The sequence below is a fragment of the Narcine bancroftii genome, chromosome 8, assembly GCF_036971445.1.
Source record: "Narcine bancroftii isolate sNarBan1 chromosome 8, sNarBan1.hap1, whole genome shotgun sequence".
Classification (NCBI taxonomy): Eukaryota; Metazoa; Chordata; class Chondrichthyes; order Torpediniformes; family Narcinidae; genus Narcine; species Narcine bancroftii.
Window position 1 is genome coordinate 155,231,918 of NC_091476.1, and position 21,658 is coordinate 155,253,575.

The 21,658-nt window shown below is 38.3% G+C and overlaps 1 long non-coding RNA gene across 1 annotated transcript; it reads right to left on the reverse strand.

Annotated features, from left to right (window-relative positions):
* Positions 1-343: 343 nt before the first annotated feature.
* On the reverse strand, positions 344-21,261 carry LOC138741912 (uncharacterized). The gene is made up of 3 exons (XR_011343875.1): positions 21,125-21,261; positions 14,596-14,648; positions 344-436 (listed from the first exon to the last, which is right to left on the reverse strand). It is a non-coding gene; the product is annotated as an uncharacterized lncRNA (long non-coding RNA).
* Between the last annotated feature and the right edge of the window lie 397 nt (positions 21,262-21,658).

The following is a 21,658-nucleotide window of genomic DNA, read 5'->3' on the forward strand; positions in this document are numbered from 1 at the left end:
GTGATGTAGAGTCCTTTGTTTTGTTCTCTGCACTTTTCTTGGAGCTGTCTGAGGGCAAAGACCATGTCAGTGGTTCCTCTGTTTGCGCGAAAGCCGCACTGTGATTCTGGGAGAATATTCTCAGCGACACTAGGTATTATTCTATTTAGTAGAATCCTAGCGAAGATTTTGCCTGCAATGGAGAGCAACGTGATTCCCCTGTAGTTTGAGCAGTCTGATTTCTCGCCTTTGTTTTTGTACAGGGTGATGATGGTGGCATCACGAAGATCCTGAGGCAGTTTACCTTGGTCCCAACAAAGCTTGAAAAACTCATGCAGTTTGGCATGCAGAGTTTTGCCGCCAGCCTTCCAGACCTCTGGGGGGATTCCATCCATACCTGCTGCTTTGCCACTTTTCAGTTGTTCGATTGCCTTATATGTCTCATCCAGGGATAGCACTAGATAAATTAACAGAATGGTATAAACAAGGAGGCTTACAATTGCCAAACTTCAAAAATTATTATAGAGCCGCACAATTAAGGTACCTATCAGATTTTTATCAAACAAGGGAAAAACCAGACTGGACGAGACTAGAATTAGATAAATTAGGGGAAAAGATACCTGAACACATATGATATAAATGGGACGAAAAATTGGTACAACATAGAACTTCTCCAGTATTACACCATCTCCTCGATATATGGAAGAAGATTCATGTAGAAAGAAATAAAACAAATTATCAAATACCAAAACTAATATTGACGCAAAATAAGCTACTCCCTTTTACAATAGACAACCTTTCCTTTAGAAAATGGGAAAAAAAAGGGATTAAAAGAATAGAAAATTGTTTTTCAGGAAGTAGATTCTTATCCTTTGAACAAATGAGAGATAAGTACAATATAACTGGAGATACAGCGCTGGCATATTACCAACTGAGATCCTACTTGAAAGATAAATTAGGAAGCAATTTGAGTTTACCAGAGGGAAGTAACCTTGAATATGTGATTACAGATACAATGTTAATCAAAAGATTTATAACAAATATGTATATTAAACTGCAAGAAAAGGAGAATGAGGAAACAAATGGTAAAACTAAACAAAAATGGGAACAAGATTTAAATATAAAGATAAAAAAGGAAACATGGGAGAAATTATGTTCTGGAACGATGAGAAATACAATAAATACGAGACTGCGTATGATACAATATAATTGGTTACACAGACTATACATTACACCGCAAAAGTTAAATAAATGGGACCCAACAGTATCTGATAGATGTTTTCGATGTAAAAAAGAAAGGGGAACAACAATTCATGCAATCTGGACATGTGAGAGAGTAGAAAAATTTTGGGATGATCTCAATCAGATATTAAATAAAATAACAGAAAACAATATACCAAAGAATCCAGAGATCTTTCTCCTAAGTAACATAAAAAATAAAGAATTTGGAATTGACTTGGAAGATGCACAAAAAAGATTTGTTAAGATAGCCCTAGCCGTAGCAAAAAAATGTATTATGTCAACCTGGAAATTGGAAGATAATTTGAAAATACAACAATGGTATATAGAAATGAATAAATGTATTCCATTAGAAAAAATAACATATAGTTTAAGAAATAATATTGAAATATTCAAACAAGTATGGGAGCCTTACATTAAATACAATAGCGAAAACCTACCGGGAACAAACATTACCTAAGTTGATGGAAGGAGAAGAAAAGAAAAGAATGGACTCAGTAGAATTTCTGGTGTATTTTTGTTGAATGACAACATTGTCTGACTGAATTAATGCAACCTAGATTGTATACCTAAAATGGATGAGGGGGGGGGGGGTGGGGGGTGGCTTGGGAGGAGGGGTGAGGGGGAGAAAAAGTCACTGTAAATGTGTGAAAAAGAAAAAGTGTATATCATGGCTATTGTGATTTATGGTGTGAAAAATAAAAAATTAAAATAAAAAAAAACAATAAACTCAATCTGGAATTTATTTAAGGACTCTTACTTTTGCACTTTATTGCTTCTCTCTCTGTATTGCAGAGTCAGTTTGTTTACAGTTCTAATATGTGTACATTGTGCATAGTTTTTTCTTTGCACAATCAATAAGTAGTAAGAAAGAATATTAAGGTTGTATGTGATGTCGTGTGCTACTCTGGCAATAAATCTGAAATCTTGTTAATTAGTGTCTCATGTTCATCTCAATACATTTTAAATATGATGAGGTTTTTCAGTCTCCACTACCAGGATAAGCGAAGGAAATACCATAACATACAAAGCTCTGAATCAAGGACTGGAAAGTAGGATTTATGTTTTGAATTTATAATTAATTTCAATTTAGATGTACAGATGTTCTGGCCCATGAGCCCGTGTCCCCCAAATACACCAATTAACCTATTACCCCTGTATGTTTTTGGTATGGAAGGAAACTGGACCATCCAGAGGAAACCCACAGAGACACAGGGAGAGTGTGTACAAATTCCTTAGAGACAGCACTGGATTCAAATCTATGTCTCTGGCACTGTAAACAATGAAAGGAATAGAACTGAACCCTTACACAGAATTGATAGTTAATGTAACAGCACACAAAATGCTGGAGGAACTCAGTGGGTCAGGCAGCATCCAGGAAGGTAATAGACAGGCGACATTCCATGCTGAGAACCTTCTTAAATAATGTATGGATTTGTATTAAACAATATTTAAAAAAGCAAAAACGGATGATCTGACCCATTTGATCTCTACCACCATTTATACAAGCTTCCCTCATCCTATTTCATCTCCAGTGATCGGTATGCTCTTCCAATTCTTTCACTCCTGTACATATCTCTGTTAAATCTATTTAATTACTTCAGTTACTCCAACCATTCTCTAGAAAATGGAAGATTTACCTGATGGATTTATTAGTTTTCTTATATTTATGCTCCCTAGTTTTGAAATCTCCCACAAAAGGAAACATCTCTACATTTACCCAATTCACCCTTTCATAATTTTTTTTTTCAGATCACTCTCCTTTCTCACATGAAGAACTTCAGATTTCAGATTTATTGTCAGAGTATATACATGACATCACATACAACCCTGAGGTTCTTTTTCCTGTGGGCAGGCAAGGGTTACGACTAATTAATAATGAAAAAAAATGTACACAGCATAAACATGTAAGCAAAGCATTGTAAACAGATAACAAAAGTAAACAAACTGACTGTGCAATACAGAGAGAATAAAAAAAGAAAATCAATGAAGTGCACAAGTAAGAGTCCTTAAATGAGTCTCTGATTGACTTTGTCGTTGAGGAGTCTGATGATGGAGGGGTAGCAGCTGTTCCTGAACCTGATACTGTTAGTCTTGTGGCACCTATGCCTCTTTCCTGATGGCAGCAGTGAGAACAGAGCATGTGGGTATTTGATCATTGCTGCGCCCTCCGATGGCAGCGTGCCATGTAATTGTACTCGAAAGTGGGGAGGGTATTGCCTGTGATGTCCCGGGCTATGTCCACTACCTTTTGAAGGGCTTTACACTCAGGAGTATTGGTGTCCCCATACCAGACCACGATACAGCCAGTCAGCACACTTTCCACCACACCTCTTTAGAAATTTGCCAGGCTTTCTGGTGTCATACCAAACCTCCGCAAACTCCTGAGGAAGTAGAGGTACTGATGTACTTTCTTCACGATGCCATTGGTGTGTTGGGTCCAGGAAAGATCCTTCAAGATAATGGCTCCTAAGAAATTAAATTTGTGTACCCTCTCCTTCTCTGACCCCCCAGTCTTCACTGGATTGTATACCTCTGACTTTCCTTTCTTGAATTCAACAATCATTTCCTTAGTTTTGGTGACATTCAGTGCAAGGTTGTTGTTGGTGCACCATTTAGCCAAGTTTTCATTCTCCCTCCTGCATGCTGACACATCCCCTTCCTTTATATAACCCACTACCATGGTATTAATGGGAAATTTGTAGATGGTGTTGTCATACCAAGCCACACAGTCAAAAGTGTAAAGTGAGTAGAACAGGGGTCTAAGAACACAGCCCGATGCTGCTCTGGTATTGATGGAGATTGTGGAGGAGATGTTCTTACCAACCTTCACTGATTGTGGTCTGGTGCTGAGGAAATTTATGATCCAATTACACAGTAGGGTGTTGAGTCCCAGGTCTTGGAGTTTGCTGATCAGTTTTGAGGGGATGATGGTGTTAAATGCCAAACTATAGTTGATAAAGAGCATTTTGATGAATGCATCTTTGCTGTCCAGGTGTTCCAGGGCTTTATGTAGAGCCACTGAGATGGCATCTGCCATAGACCTGTCCTACGATAGCCGAACTGAAATGTATCCATGTTGATGCAAGTACTGCTGGTTGATAGTCATTAAGTCAGGTTACTACACTCTTCTTAGGCACCCATACGATTGATGCCTGTATATAACAGGTGGATACCTCGCCCTGCTGGAGTGAGGTATTGAAGATATCTGTTAATACAGATATTTTGTTGGTCAGCACCAGTGTACCCTCTGAGCTGTGCATGCGCATGGGCGCACGAATGAGCTGTGCGTGTGCACACTTGCACAAAACAGAGTGTGCGCGTGCACACGTGGACAAATGAATGCATAGTGATTTCCTTTGTGCACACGTACATGTGCACAGCTTAGAGGGAACACTGGTAAGCACAGATTCTTAATACTCAGCCAGATACTCCATCCAAACAGGATGCTTTCCTTGATTCACTTTCCTAAAGGTAGCATGCACGCCACCCTCAGATACGGACACAGGATAGGATTGTCAGGGGATGTGGAGGTGCGGAGGGGTGGCTCTTTGCTGTTACTGTCATCAAATTGGGAGTAGAAGGCACTGAGTTTGTCTGGGAGAGAAGCTTTGCCATCTGCTACTTCACCGGATTTGGTTTTGTAGCAGGTTATGGCATTTAGACCCTGCCACAGCTGTCGGGCGTCCCTTGTTGTTTCCATTTTCATTCAGAATCTCCACCTTGCCTGGGAGATAGCTTTCCACAGATCATACCTGCTACTTTTGTACCAATCTGAATCTCCGGACTTAAATGCCTGTGATCTGGTTCTCAGCAGGTTCCAGATTTCATTGTTCATCCAAGGCTTCTGGTTGGGAGAAACCCTGAATGATTTGGTGGGAACACACACATCCACAGCTGTTTTAATAGTCTGTAACAGCCTCGGTGTACTTGTTCAGATGCTCAGCAGAGTTCTTGAACACTGCCCAATCTACTATCTTGAGGAAGTCCTGTAACCAATCTTAAGCTTCCTGTGACCACCTTCTAGCTGTCCTGATCTCTGGAGCCTCTGTCTGCATGAAGGCAGAAGGAGAACAGCCAGGTGATCAAAGTGTGGTCTCGGGAAAGAACGGTAGGCTTTCCTTATCTTGGTGTAGCAGTGACCAAGTGTGCTGGGACCTCTACTACAGCAGGTTACATGCTGGTGGTAGTTAGGCAGGGTTTTCCTGATTTAGACCTGGTTAAAGTCACCAACTAAGATTTGTAGTGCGTCAGGCTAGGCCAACTCTTGTTTACTGACCACATCATGCAGCAAGTGCCTTTTTGTAATCGACATTGGGAGGGAATATAAACTCCAGTAAGCATTCACCATCTTTCCTGGTTATTATATATAACTTATCAGTTCCATGAAATTATTTGTGTATTTTCTACTGAACATGCTTTGTTCATTGTCACTTGAACAGTTAAGTCATCACAACTGTCGACTAATTAAGGTTAGGTTTAATATTATTATTTAATATCTCTGCATGGTTCATATATTGTACTCTTATTAACCAGCATGGGGTGTGATAATTCCTTTTCTTCACTATCCCTTTCAGATTATGTTACAAAAGCGAATTCAGTCTTTGCATTCTCACATTTATGACCATCTCTTATTTATATCCAGAAGAAATTTAAAAAGTGAAAGAGAAAGGGACTGGCTATGCTCCAGGATAGGAACATGGTAAAGCTAATGAGAATTTATCAGGTAAGGAAGGAGGTCTAAATATAAGTGTACTTCTATTAGAATTAGAAGAGCAAAAGGCAATAAAAAGACAATTGTGAAGGCTCTTTAAATGGAAACACACACCAATGGAACAAGATAAGTGAATTGACATCACAACTCAAAATGAATGGGTGCGATTTAACACAAAAGAGTGGAAAACATTCAAGATTTGGTATTAAATATTACAGGATATTTAACCTAGAAGAGATGGTCAACATGGAAAAAGAGGTAGCCCAATAACAGATGGAATAAAGGCTATAGGAATAAAGGTTTGCAAAATCGAGAAGTAGGTCTAGGTTTGCTCTGCAAACGAAGGGTAGCAAATATTGGTGAGAATTTTTAATGGCTAATTGTACAGATAATATAAGGCGGACTATAAATCAGAATCTTAAATCATAAGCTGATTCACTTCGTTTTGTCCTTTACAAGACCTTGATCAACTCTTATTTGGAATGCTGGGTCCAGATTTAGTCTTATGATGGGTTTCAAAAGGGTGCAAAGAAAGGGTATTGGACTAATTCCCAGTTGAAAGCAATTTATTATCGAAAAGGATTGAGCAAGCTGCACCACCTCATTAAAGGAATGCAGATATTGGTGCGATTTAATTGCCATGATAATGGTCCAAATAACAGTATCCTTCAAAAATAATTTTGGGTGGACTTGAAAATTACAATTTTAAATATAGATTAGATGTCAGAAGGTGGTCCCTGGAACAGACTGGTATCTTGTGCAGTGATTGAGGATTTATTGGATTTCTTAGAGTATACTTTGGATCTTTTCCTGGCCAGGATGAAGATCCATTTTTACAAGGCAAGTTGTCTTTAGAGTTATTGGGGCAGATCATCAGCACGAGTTTTGATCAGCTAGATTATTTGGTGGTGCTGGATTTATTGTGATGGAGTAGAGGTGTCAGACAGAATTTGCATGGATATTAAGCTTGGGGAACAGGTGATCACATGGTTTTAGGAAGGAAGAAGCATAAGAGATCAGCTTTTTGTGCAGTTGGGGTGCTGAATGGACCAGAGCATCTTTTTCATTCTGTCATTATTTGTCTCTATTTATCCAATAACCATTCAAGCCATTCATTGCAGATCACTGCAACGCGCTGCATAAAGAAAATCTTATCCTCAGCCCACATACAAGGGAGAGTTAGGAAAACGGAATATAAAGCTAGACTATTATCGGACCACTCACCCCTGTTATTGGCAATAGAGCTAGAAGACATCCCTCCAAGAATGTATAGATGGAGATTAAACCCCATGCTACTTAAAAGACAGGATTTTAGAGAATTTATTGAAAAACAATTAAAAATGTACTTTGAAGTAAATACGGAATCAGTGGAAGATAAGTTTATACTATGGGACGCAATGAAAGCATTCATTAGAGGGCAAATAATAAGTTATGCAACCAAGATGAAGAAGGACTATAATCAGGAAACAGAGCAGTTGGAAAGGGAAATAATAAACATAGAAAAAAAATTAGCAATAAAGGAAGATACAACCAAAAGAAGAGAATTGGCGGATAAAAAAATAAAATATGAAACATTACAAACATATAAGGTGGAGAAGAATATAATGAAGACAAAACAGAAATATTATGAACTAGGGGAAAAAACACACAAAATCCTAGCATGGCAGCTTACAAGACAGAGCAAACTAAGAAAATGTTATTGGCAACAAGGAAAAAAGACAAACAAATTACATATAATCCAAAAGAAATTAAGGAAAACTTCAGAGAATTCTATGAACAATTATACCGAACCGAAAACGAAGGGAAAGAAGGGAAAATAGATGAATTTTTGACTAAAATTGAACTACCAAAACTACAAATAGAGGAACAAAATAAATTAACAGAACCATTTGGAACAGTAGAAATACAAGAGATAATAAAAAATTTACCAAATAATAAGACACCAGGAGAGGATGGACTCCCAATAGAATTCTACAAAACATTTAAAGACCTAATAATACCGCCCCTCCTGGATGTAATCAACCAGATTGATGAGACACAAAACTTACCAGATTCATGTAAAACAGCAATAATTACAGTGATACTAAAACAAGGGAAAGATCCACTCTCACCAGCGTCATATAGACCAATATCTCTGCTAAACACAGATTATAAGATAATAGCTAAACTATTAGCGAACAGATTAGCAGAACAGGTACCGAAAATGGTAAATTTAGACCAAACTGGATTTATCAAAAAAAGACGCACAACAGACAATATTTGTAAATTTATTAACTTAATTCATGCAGTAGAAGGAAATAAAGCACCGACAGTAGCAGTTGCTCTAGACGCAGAGAAGGCCTTCGACAGAGTAGAATGGAATTACTTGTTCAAAGTATTGCAAAAATTCAGTTTACCGGAGAAGTATATTAATTGGATTAAAGCATTATATAAGGGACCGTTAGCGAAAGTGACAGTAAATGGACATGTATCAAAGCAATTTAACTTAAGCAGGTCAACGCGGCAGGGATGCCCACTATCACCATTATTGTTTGCGCTAGCTATAGAACCACTAGCAGAATCGATAAGAAGAGATAATAATATAAAAGGAATAAAAATAAAAGACAGGGAATATAAAATCAGTCTGTTTGCGGATGATGTGATAGTGTACTTAACAGAACCAGAACTATCAATAAAAGAACTATATAAGAAATTGAAGGAATATGGAGAAGTGTCGGGATACAAGATAAACGTAAATAAAAGTGAAGCAATGCCTATGAATAACGCGGATTTCTCAAAATTTAAGGAGGAATCCCCATTCAGATGGCAAACGCAGGCAATAAGATACCTAGGTGTGCAAATAAACAAAAATCTAGGCCAATTATATAAACTCAATTACAATCCACTAATGAAAAAATTACAGGACGATTTAGAGCATTGGAAAGAGCTACCACTAACACTGATAGGAAGGATAAACTGTATTAAAATGAACATTTTTCCAAGGATACTATACTTATTTCAGGCATTGCCAATACAACTGACAGAAAAATTCTTCAAAGAGTTAAAGAAAATAATAAGGAGATTTTTATGGAGAGGGGGGAAACCGAGGATAGCACTAGACAAATTAACAGAATGGTATAAACAAGGAGGCTTACAATTGCCAAACTTCAAAAATTATTATAGAGCCGCACAATTAAGGTACCTATCAGATTTTTATCAAACAAGGGAAAAACCAGACTGGACGAGACTAGAATTAGATAAAATAGGGGAAAAGATACCTGAACACATATTATATAAATGGGACGAAAAATTGGTACAACATAGAACTTCTCCAGTATTACACCATCTCCTCAATATATGGAAGAAGATTCATGTAGAAAGAAATAAAATAAATTACCAAATACCAAAACTAATATTGACGCAAAATAAGCTACTCCCTTTTACAATAGACAACCTTGCCTTTAGAAAATGGGAAAAAAAAGGGATTAAAAGAATAGAAAATTGTTTTTCAGGAAGTAGATTCTTATCCTTTGAACAAATGAGAGATAAGTACAATATAACGGGAGATACAGCGATGGCATATTACCAACTGAGATCCTACTTGAAAGATAAATTAGGAAGCAACTTGAGTTTACCAGAGGGAAGTAACCTTGAATATGTGATTACAGATACAATGTTAATCAAAAGATTTATAAAAAATATGTATATTAAACTGCAAGAAAAGGAAAATGAGGAAACAAATGGTAAAACTAAACAAAAATGGGAACAAGATTTAAATATAAAGATAAAAAAGGAAACATGAGAGAAGTTATGCTCTGGAACGATGAGAAATACAATAAATACGAGGCTGCGTATGATACAATATAATTGGTTACACAGACTATACATTACACCACAAAAGTTAAATAAATGGGACCCAACAGTATCTGATAGATGTTTTCGATGTAAAAAAGAAAGGGGAACAACAATTCATGCAATCTGGACATGTGAGAGAGTAGAAAAATTTTGGGATGATCTCAATCAGATATTAAATAAAATAACAGAAAACAATATACCAAAGAATCCAGAGATCTTTCTCCTAAGTAACATAAAAAATAAAGAATTTGGAATTGACTTGGAGGATGCACAAAAAAGATTTGTTAAGATAGCCCTAGCTGTAGCAAAAAAATGTATTATGTCAACCTGGAAATTGGAAGATAATTTGAAAATACAACAATGGTATATAGAAATGAATAAATGTATTCCATTAGAAAAAATAACATATAGTTTAAGAAATAATATTGAAATATTCGAACAAGTATGGGAGCCTTACATTAAATACAATAGCGAAAACCTACCGGGAACAAACATTACCTAAGTTGATGGAAGGAGAAGAAAAGAAAAGAATGGACTCAGTAGAATTTCTGGTGTATTTTTGTTGAATGACAACATTGTCTAACTGAATTAATGCAACCTAGATTGTATAACTAAAATGGATGAGAGGGGGGGGATGGGGGGGTGGCTTGGGAGGAGGGAGGGGGGAGGGAGAAAAAGTCACTGTAAATGTGTGGAAAAGAAAAAGTGTATATCATGGCTATTGTGATTTATGGTGTGAAAAATAAAAATTTTAAAAAAAAAAAAAGAAAATCTTATCCTAATTTTACATGGTTCTTCTGTCAGTTGTCTTAAATCTGTTGCATTTGGGTAATGTCCTGAGTGCCAACAGAAACTGTTTCACTTTCTTAGCTCTTTTGAAGGCTTTCCTGATACAGGTATTGCATATCTGTATAAAATCTCTTCTTAACCTCAAAAGAGAACAACCCCAATTCTCTTGTCCCTCCACCTAACCCTAACCTTAACCCTCTTATGTCTGATATCATAATTACCCTGATTTATACTTGATAAAAAAGACAGATATTAATTTAATATCTCATCCAAAAGGGTGACACCTCAGTGCTCCCTCGGTTCTGCCTTGGTTATTCAGCTTGGAACATATGGTCAGCTCTTTCGGTAAGTGAAGAGGTGAGTGTGTGAGAGGGGCAGAGAGAGAGAGAGAAAGAAAAGAAGGAAAAAAAAAGAAAGGAAAACAAAATAAGTTGAATATCAGTAATAAAAAATTGTTGGGACCAGTAAAGTGAGGACAAAGGACATAAAGGAAAGAACAAGTTGAAAAAAATACTTCGATAACAGGAGACAAAGTGATTTTTGAGGGAGAGGAGAGAATAGAAAATAATAGTGGCATAAAAATATGAAAGACTGGAGCAAGGAAGAAAAATAAAAAGCAAGAAAGAAAGGAAAAGAAGAATCAGAACACATTATGAAGAAGAGATGACAAAGCAAGAGGGAAGAGAGAAGAGCTATACAACAGCAACAATGAAAAGTAATTAAATTAGTTAGACTTTCTGGTTCCTCCCTCATATCAAAGCAATGTTTTCTCTTCTGAGTACCTATCCTAGTCCTGTATTTATTAATTTTCCATTTAATGTTATTCTACCATTTTTAAGCAATGCATTCTAGATCCTAACCACCCATTTCCTGAACAAAAAAAGGATTTTCTTTGTGTACCATTCTTTTGCCGATCAGTTTAAATTAGGAAACAAGAATACCTCTGGGATAAATAGGAAGTTAAAATTAGGTTAAGTCAATGGCGCGAGTGAAAATATCTCTGGGTTTTTTTTTTTAAATCGGGAAAAATGAATGCAGCACCATTCAAATAGAAAATTTTGAAGTAAAAAGAACAGAGATTCAGAAACAGGTAACAAAAGACAAAAAAAAGACATTGAAAGAGAAAAGAGAATGAAATACACAAAGACACAATACTGAGAAAGAAAAATGTCGTTCATACTCGTGAAAGAGAACAAAAATGAACATAAATGTATAGCCAAAATCTAACATAAAATGAATAGAATGGGAGATCAGAGATGAAGAACAAGTATGATATGTGGATGCTGGAAGAAAACTGTGAAGATAAACACAAGGCTAGAAAAACTCAGCTGGTCCAAACAGTGCACTTTATAGATACATAACCAACGTTTCGGGCTTGAGCCTTTCATCAACCTTGATGAAGCGATGGTGAAGCAATATTTCTCTTTCTTAGCTCTTTTGCTGGAATCTCCATTTATAATATACTGCATATAAATGACTTAGGTAAAAATGTATGTGGGCTGATTAGTAAGTTAACAGATGGGTCAAAATTTGGTGGAGTTGTGTATGGTGAAGAAGGGTGTCGAAGGATGCAGCAGGATTATATCAATTGGAGATAATGGGCAGAGACAAGACAGGTGGAAATTAATATTGTGGTAAAGAAGGTGCTCAGCATACTTGCCTTCATCAATCGCTGTACTAAGTATAAAAGAAGGAAAGTCATTGCAGCTGTATAAATTTTGGTTAGGCCACATTTAGAGTGTCGTGTGCAGTTCTGGTCACTACATTACAGAATGAATGTAGAGACTTTGGAGTTAATGCCGAAGGGGGTTCACCAATACATTGCCTGGACTAGAAAGTATTAGCTATAGGGGAGGTTGTGCAAAACTTGGATTTCTTTCTCTGATCTTTGGGGGATGAGGGAAGGAAACCTGATAGATTTTTATAAAATTATGAAAGGAAATGGATAGGGTAGATAATCAGGGTAGAAATGTCAAATACTGGAGCTTTAAGATTAGACAGCGAAAGGAGATGTGCGCAGAAAGTTTTTCAGAGTGGTAGGTCCCTGGAATGCACTGCCAGAGGGCAATGGTGGAAGCATGAATGATAGTAATGTTTCAGAGATATTTAGACAGGCATATGAACATGCAGAGAGATGGGATCGTTTCATTTAGCATCATGGTCAGCACAGACACTGTGGGCTGAAGGGGCTGTTCCAATGATGTACTGTTCTATGTTAACTCTATCCCTCTCCATCTGGCTCCATCTGTCCACCATCCTTCACCCCTCCTTGGTGAAACTATCACTGCTGGTCCCTGTCTCACTGCTCTCCCTCTCTTCTTTATACTAGCTATCTTCCTTCTCTATCCTAGTCCTAATGAAGGGTCTCGAACAAATATCAACAGTTCTTTTTCCCCACAGATGATGCTCAACCTACTGAGATAAATAAATAATCTTAGCTAAGGAAAAAGCCACAAGATCCTATATTGTATCAAATATTGAGCTGCCCAGTAAAGCATGGAATAACATTACAATCACAGTCAATTTCCACAGGATCCATATTGATAGTGTTTTTTTTTTACCATATGCACAAATAATGTGGCCAAGAATTGAGTGAAAAAACACTAAAAAAATTACTGACAACGCCATATAACAAATTCTGAGGATAACTGCAAGAGGTAATATGGAGAGACTGACCAGGAACAGCGACAACAACAAAAAAATAAAAAATAAAACAGCTTGCGTTAATATAGTGTTTTCAAAGCAGCAACATATTCAAAGGCACATCACAGGAACGATTATTCAACTAAGTTGCTACTTAAGGAGACATTGGAATAAATAATTAAAAAGAATCAAAGAGGTAAAGTTTGAGTAATATCTTTAAGGAGAAAGAGGTGCAGTTCAGAGAAAGAATTTGAGAGCTTAGAGTGTTAACAAATGAAGGTAAGGTTTCCAATAGTTGAGTAATTACAAATCAAGAAAAAAGAAATGGAGAAATACAAACATCTTGGCACATTATAGAACTGAAAGAGATTTTCTATAATTCCATGAATCTTTTATATAATGATTGGGAATGGTGAGGATTTCAAAACAAGGATGAGAATTTTAAAAATGAGGCATTACAAACAGGAGTCAATGTGAATCAGTTAGGATAAAGGATTCTCATCCTTTAAGAATAAGGATTCCTACACAGGCTATACATTACACCTCAAAAGTTAAATAAATGGGACCCAACAGTATCTGATAGATGTTTTCGATGTAAAAAAGAAATGGGAACAACAATTCATGCAATCTGGACATGTGAGAAAGTAGAAAAATTTTGGGAAGATCTCAATCAGATATTAAATAAAATAACAGAAAACAATATACCAAAGAATCCAGAGATCTTTCTCCTAAGTAACATAAAAAACAAAGAATATGGAATTGATTTGGAGGATGCACAAAAAAGATTTGTTAAGATAGCTCTAGCCGTAGCAAAAAAATGTATTATGTCAACCTGGAAATTGGAAGATAATTTGAAAATACAACTATGGTATATAGAAATGAATAAATGTATTCCATTAGAAAAAAATAACATATAGTTTAAGAAATAATATTGAAATATTCGAACAAATATGGGAGCCTTACATTCAACACAATAGCGAAAACCTACCGGGGACAATCACTACCTAAGTTAACAGAAGGAAAAGGAAATGAAAAGAATGGACTCAGTGGAATTTCTGGTGTATTTTTATTGAATGACAACATTGTCTGACTGGTTTAATGTATCCTAGATTTTATACCTTAAATGGATGGGAGGGGGGAGGTAGGGAGGGTGGGATGGGAGGAGGGAGAAGGGGGGGAGAAAATGGCACTGTATATGTGTGAAAAGGAAAAAGTGTGTATCATGGTTAATGCGATTTATGGTGTGAAAAATAAAAAAATTTAAAAAAAAAAGAATAAGGATTCCAATGACCACAAATCAATGAAGGACAAAACAAACGAGGTTGCTGGCAGTACATTGGATAGTCAAGGTATAAGACAACAAAAGATTTTCACAATAGTGCAGATGTGGCCCGTACCCAATCCTGAACTGTGGCAGTCATCTGAGCCATCTTCCACTTCACCTGGAGATCTACGAAAGAGTATGTGTTAGGTCGTGATGTACGAATCTCGAGACAAGGCAGGAAAAAAGTACCCAACATTACCCTTGCATCGATGGCTTCAAGCTGTGTGTAGAACTGAAATGCACAAACACCAAGAGACATTATTTTCTCAAGTTCTATTCATCCCTGTGATTGTGAAGAAGGGACCTGACTTGTTGCCACACAGTGTAGCATTAAATTGCACTTTGTTGTACCCACCTGTCCTTGGTAGAAAAGTTTCTGCGGAAAACCACTTTTGATCAAAAGTCCATCAGCCAGTGTGGAAGGATGAAATGGATCTTGTGAGAGTGTTTCTGGAGCAAATTATACTGGACAACTATTTTTTTCAAAAAAATTGCATATTATGACAACTTCAAGCCGAACACAAAGATAATTTCACCTCCTGCAAAATCTTAAAAAGAAAGGTGGTTTGGCACTACTTAATTTTAGATTTTACTATTGGGCAGCTAATATTTGATGTATCATTTTTTGGATTTATTACAAGAACAGAATGGATGCTTTAAATTGGATTAATTTAGAAATTAGTTCTACTAAAAATCACTCTCTTATTTCAATACTTAGAGCACCATTACTTTTTTCAGCTTTGAAGATAACCAATACTTTGAGAAACTGGTTTCAATTTAGAAAATCTTTTGGATATCATAGATTTTTACTAGCTTGCCCTATATTTTTTAATTCTTTTTTCTCACCTTCTGTGCAAGACTTGTTGTGAATGGTTTAAGTTGGGTATTCAAGATTTATTTATTGATAATAATTTAACTTCATTTGAATAAGTATCTTCTAAATTTAAACCACCCAAGCCTCAATTCTTTAGATACCTACAAATTAGGAGATTTTTGAATTCTTTATTGTTGACACTTCCTCAGGACATTTATATTAATAATATAGGGATGATTTATACATTCAAACCAAATCAAAAAAAGCTGTTATGAGCTATATATGATTTATTATTAAAGTCCATGGACAATTCCCTAGATAAGATTAAAGAGTTATGTAAGTAAGATCTTCAGCTTTCATTTACAGATATTACATGGGAATCTATTTTAAAATTTGTAAATTCTTCTTCTTTTTGTGCCCATTACTCATTTCTACAATTTAAGGTAGTACATTTAGCTTACTTTTCTAAAGTTCAATTGGCTAAATTTTACTCCAATGTTTCTTCGCAATGTGACAGGTACAGGATTGAAGAAAGTAATCTGTTACACATGTTCTGACCTTGTACTTCTCTTTCTCTTTTTTGGGAAGATATTTTTCATACCTTATCTTTAGTCCTTAATGTTAATTTGAGACCAAATCCCTTAATTGTCCTATTTGGAGTAACTAAAATAACTGACTTGAATTTAACAGTTCTCTCTTCCCTTATTGCTAGACTGATGAAATACCAATGAAATGGAAAGATGCTGTCCCTCCTACTCATACTCAATGGATATCTGATATGATGGTGTTTAACTTTAGAAAAAAATCTGATGCTCTACCAATGTCACGGGTTTGAATCTCTTTTATTTATAGGGTCCTTTCACAACCTATAATATTATTCAGATATTGTTTAGTGATTTTAGTCCATGTTTAGTGACATTTAGTCAATGTCAATATGCAACTACCAACAACATCAGAAGGGAAGGCGGTAAATTTTGTAGAATAGTAATATCTATTTTTTAACTTTTTCAATTAGCCATTTTATATTTGTTTAAGTATGTACTATACTTTTTTGTCTTTCATTTACTGTTTGTTAAAATATTTTGTTTGTATGTAATAGTTTTCTTTTCTACATATAATTATTAAACCTGTATACTCCTTTTTACATGCTTATTCTGTTTAATAGATTTTTATTGTTTATCACTATTGAAAACTAATAACAATATTGAAAGAGATTTGCTGTATTACGTAGGAAGTTTTTCTTTTTTTCTTTGGCTTGGCTTCGCGGACGAAGATTTATGGAGGGGGTAAAAAGTCCACGTCAGCTGCAGGCTCGTTTGTGGCTGACAAGTCCGATGCGGGACAGGCAGACACGATTGCAGCGGTTGCAAGGGAAAATTGGTTGGTGAGGGTTGGGTGTTGGGTTTTTCCTCCTTTGCCTTTTGTCAGTGAGGTGGGCTCTGCGGTCTTCTTCAAAGGAGGTTGCTGCCCGCCAAACTGTGAGGCGCCAAGATGCACGGTTTGAGGCGTTATCAGCCCACTGGCGGTGGTCAATGTGGCAGGCACCAAGAGATTTCTTTAGGCAGTCCTTGTACCTTTTCTTTGGTGCACCTCTGTCACGGTGGCCAGTGGAGAGCTCGCCATATAACACGATCTTGGGAAGGCGATGGTCCTCCATTCTGGAGACGTGACCCATCCAGCGCAGCTGGATCTTCAGCAGCGTGGACTCGATGCTGTCGACCTCTGCCATCTCGAGTACTTCGACGTTAGGGGTGTAAGCGCTCCAATGGATGTTGAGGATGGAGCAGAGACAACGCTGGTGGAAGCGTTCTAGGAGCCGTAGCTGGTGCCGGTAGAGGACCCATGATTCGGAGCCGAACAGGAGTGTGGGTATGACAACGGCTCTGTATACGCTTATCTTTGTGAGGTTTTTCAGTTGGTTGTTTTTCCAGACTCTTTTGTGTAGTCTTCCAAAGGCGCTATTTGCCTTGGCGAGTCTGTTGTCTATCTCATTGTCGATCCTTGCATCTGATGAAATGGTGCAGCCGAGATAGGTAAACTGGTTGACCGTTTTGAGTTTTGTGTGCCCGATGGAGATGTGGGGGGGCTGGTAGTCATGGTGGGGAGCTGGCTGATGGAGGACCTCAGTTTTCTTCAGGCTGACTTCCAGGCCCTTGAAACAACCAAAAAGCACTCAAAAAACAGGGGTCATCTTATATGCCAGATACAAAAACAAGACTTTAAATTCTACTCAAAAAAAGCATTAGACGTATATTTGGCTTATAAAATTACCCTTGAAGCACCTCCCCAGCGCCGTCGCTCCCCGGCACCTCCCCTCTGCCACCATAACCCACCCAGACATTTTACAAATGTAAAGCCCGAGGTCTCCACTCCTGCCCGGGAGCCAGAGGAAACTTTTCTTGCATTAATCACATAATAATGCTGACATATTGAGCTAGTTCAACTGATCTAAAAATGCTCAGCATCTGATGTCAGTGTCGAACAACAGTCAGTCAGCATTGATGGATTCCAGTTCCCTTAATACTGTTTTTCCATGGTCGCAATGTCCTGGTGAAACCTTTCACCATGTTCATCACTGACTTCACCAAGATCAGCAGGGAAGAAGTCCAAGTGTGAATGCAGAAAATGAATTTTCAATGAATTTTCAGTTTTATGCGCTTGAAGTAGACTTAAAATATGACAGGAAATAACAAAAATAGATTTCATCTAAAAAAGAGAAGCAAAATCTTTGATGTCCAGTGTTATCAAAGCCATTTTGCAGAATGCCTTATTGCCAGAATTCACAACCAAGATCTCACTGACTGATAGTAAGAGGGGCTCTCCTTGTCAGATCTTCCCTGCACAGTCAAAGTCTAAGCCCATTCAGATGGTTGCAGTGCAGATGAAATGATTGTTCATGTCTTGAACAATCTGTTAGTTTGCCAAAAAAGTCTAGATCAGAGTGCAACAGTCCTTGTTGAGATTAATTAGTCCCAAAGATCTACAGACTAATCAAATGCTGCTGAATGATCATTAAATTGGTGAAAGATGCAATTTGGCCTGCCTTAAAACTTGTCAGGGGATGCCTTTAAGCAAAGACTGTTGATTAGAACATATATTCCAGGGTGCAGGAGTACACTGGCATGATGAAGAGTAACAAGAATGGACCAAGAACATGACCGTGGCCATCTTTTTAAAGTGCAGATCAGAAACATGACTGGAATGATGGGCAAATCCTGTTCAATCCAAGTAAAATATGAAAAAATATATTATGGAAATTAAGACCCACACGAGACTTTTAATTTAACAGAGAACAGAATGCAAAGCATTACAGTCATGTTGATGTTTTTCAAGATTTAATTTTTCCTGCAATTGGAGGCATCCGAAATTATATCAATGTCACAAAATAAGTGGCCTTTTTTCAGGTGATGAGTTGAATTCATGTGGATGGTGGACTTCAAGATTATCATAAAAGGAATACTGATATTTTTTTCCATTTGTCAAATTTAACTAATAAAGCAAAAAATCCTTATGGAGGATGGTTTGAATATAAAGTTCTTTGCCACAATCCTTTGTTGGAACAGAGTCAATTAATTTATTTCAAAAAGTGAGATAGGTATTTGAGATCTCTGAATCTTGGGAAGTAGGATTAGTTTAAATGTAGAATATCGCAATGGACTGAATAGTTTCTCCATATTCGCAATTAATTCTATGCTGTGTGATGATCTTAATGCCTTCAAAACCATGAGAATATATAAGATAGAAAAGAGTAAGAAAATGGAGGAGAGAATCAGAACCAGCATTTATTGTCACCAACGAGTCATGAAATTCGGTGTTTGAGCAGCATCAGAGAGCAAACATTCATATTATAACCATCTTACAATGTGACTATAAAAAATAACAGTGCATGAAAAGTAAGGCAGTGTCTTTGGTTCATTGATTATTCAAGAATCTGATGGCAGCGGGAAAGAAGCTGTCCATGTGCCATTGAGTGCTCATCTTTAGGCTCCTGTACCTTTTTCCCGATTATAGCAGAGTGAAGAGGGCATGGCCTGTGTGATGGGGATCTTTGAGGATAGAGGCTGTTTTTTTAAGTCACTGCCTCATGCACATGTCCTTGATAGAGTGAAGTCTGATCCTGTGAAGTCGCAGGCCGAGTTAACCCTCCGGAGATTATTCTTGTCCGGACAGTTGGGGCCTCTATACCAGGCAGTGATGCAACCAGCCAGAATTCTTTCCATGGTACAACTGTAGAAGTTTACGAGTGTCTTCGGTGACATACTAAGTCAACATGGGGGCTACAGGACAGACTCTCGGAGATGTTAACCACCAGGAATTTAAAGTTCTTGACCTTCTCCACTAAAAAATAGACGCAAAATCTTTGTTGTCCAGTGTCATCAAAGGCATTTTGCTATTTTTTACTGAGCCCTCAATGAGGACTGGGTCGTGTTCCCCTGACTGCCTCCTGAAGTCCACAATTCTCTCCTTGGTTTTGCTGACTTGAGCGCAAGGTTTTTGTCGTTTCACCATTCAACGAGCTGATCTATCCCCCTCCTGTACGCGTCCTCGTTGCCTTTAACGATTCTGCCAACACCTGTGGTGTCATCGGCAAACTTGTAGATACCATCGGAATTGTGCCTGGCCACACAGTCATGGGTGTATAACGAGTAGAGCAGTGAGTTCAGCACACATCCTTGGGGTGCGCCTGTGCTGATAATCAGTGAGGAGGAGACGGTCGTTTCCAGTTCAGACTGACTATGGACTAAATGAATGAACCAAGGCAGAAACTGTACAAATCTCTATCTTCCTGGACTCATTTTCAAATATAATCACTTTGGGGGGGGGGGGAAGGATTTCATATTATATAACTGGAATTTTCCATTTCAGGCCGAATCTATTTAGCATGATTATTTGTTTTAACCTTCCCATCGATATTGCTTAAAAAAAAAATCCATTTACTTGGAAAACACCTTTTGAATCCCTCTTACCATTCTCAATTGTTAAAAAGGTAGGTCACATTTTTAAAAGAAAATAGTGTCCAGTGGTTTATTCCCACTCAGAAAGTACACTTGGCATGGAGCTCAGTCTGTTGTGCCTTGCTGTTTCTCTTCCAGCTGCCAGTGTGATCACATTGCCAGCAGTGAGTGAGGCTCACCAGAACTCCATTGCAATGCAGAGCTGCTTGGCTCTATTTTTAAACCCTGCTGCTTGCTCATGGGGGCTGATCATTTTCTCTGACTGAGTATCAGGCGGGTCTCTCCCTCTCATGCAACATTCGCCACACCTCTTTCTGGTGCATTTAAAACATGCTCAACTTTCTGCTTAAATAACTCCAATGGTGTGTGTGTGGGGTGGGGGGGGACAGAGATCTAAGCATGAAAGAACAGTGGTGCAAAAGGCTTAGTTTTGCCATGCACTTTCTTTTGTTGGAGAGGGTGGCTTGTGTGAAAGGTTTAATGCAGGCTGAGCCCAAGTCAGAAAGAACAGGCAGCGCTCCCTCTGGATTCCACTCGCTCTAAAGGCTTCCCAATCCCCATCCCCGCAAAGGTCCCCACTGCAGGTCGAGGCAGAGCAAGGCCCCAGTCCGAGGGATAGGCCTCCAGCCCCATCTGACCCAGATATTATTTTATCAGGCCGTTTTTTTCAATTGTGTCGGACGACGGTTCTAGGAATCCAGTCCGGGTTTTCAGCTGCGTCTCTCCCCCCCCCCCCCCTCTCCTTCTCGGCACTGTGCGCTCAGAGCTGCAGCACGCACCGGCAGCCGCGGCGCCTTCCACCCTGGCCTGCCTCCCCCTCCGCCCACACCCACCTTCTCCTCCCAGGATTGATTGCTAAGCGAGCCGGGCCGCTCTCATGCGGGCTCTCTCCCCGTCCTCTGCCGCTCGCGGCAGCCCTCAGGGCCTGAGACACCGGGGCACTATTTTTTTTCCTCAAGCCGTCCTTTGACACATTCCTGTGTTAGTGCGCGGCCCGCGGCTGCTCGCTCTTCCTGGAAACTCCCGCCCAAAGCCATGAGACAACAAAGTCAGTGCAGGGAGTCCACAAGAAGCCAGAGCTGAAGCACAAGTTGGGCCGAGGAGGCCCTGAGCAAACCCACGCAGACAAACAGCAAAGTCCTGCAGGGAAGAGGAAGAGCAAACTGAGAGAGAGAGAGAGAGAAACCAAGGGCTGAGAAGGAACCAGGGCAAAAAAAACCACATGACTCGAGGTCACAGCACAAAAATAACAAGACATGGAGAGAACCCAGAGGACAAAAACAATAGGGTCTGAGGAGAGAAAGAAGAGTGGGCGCTTGCCTGCTTTTCACTCATGCCTTGACAAACAGCTCAGGCACCAAGCGGTG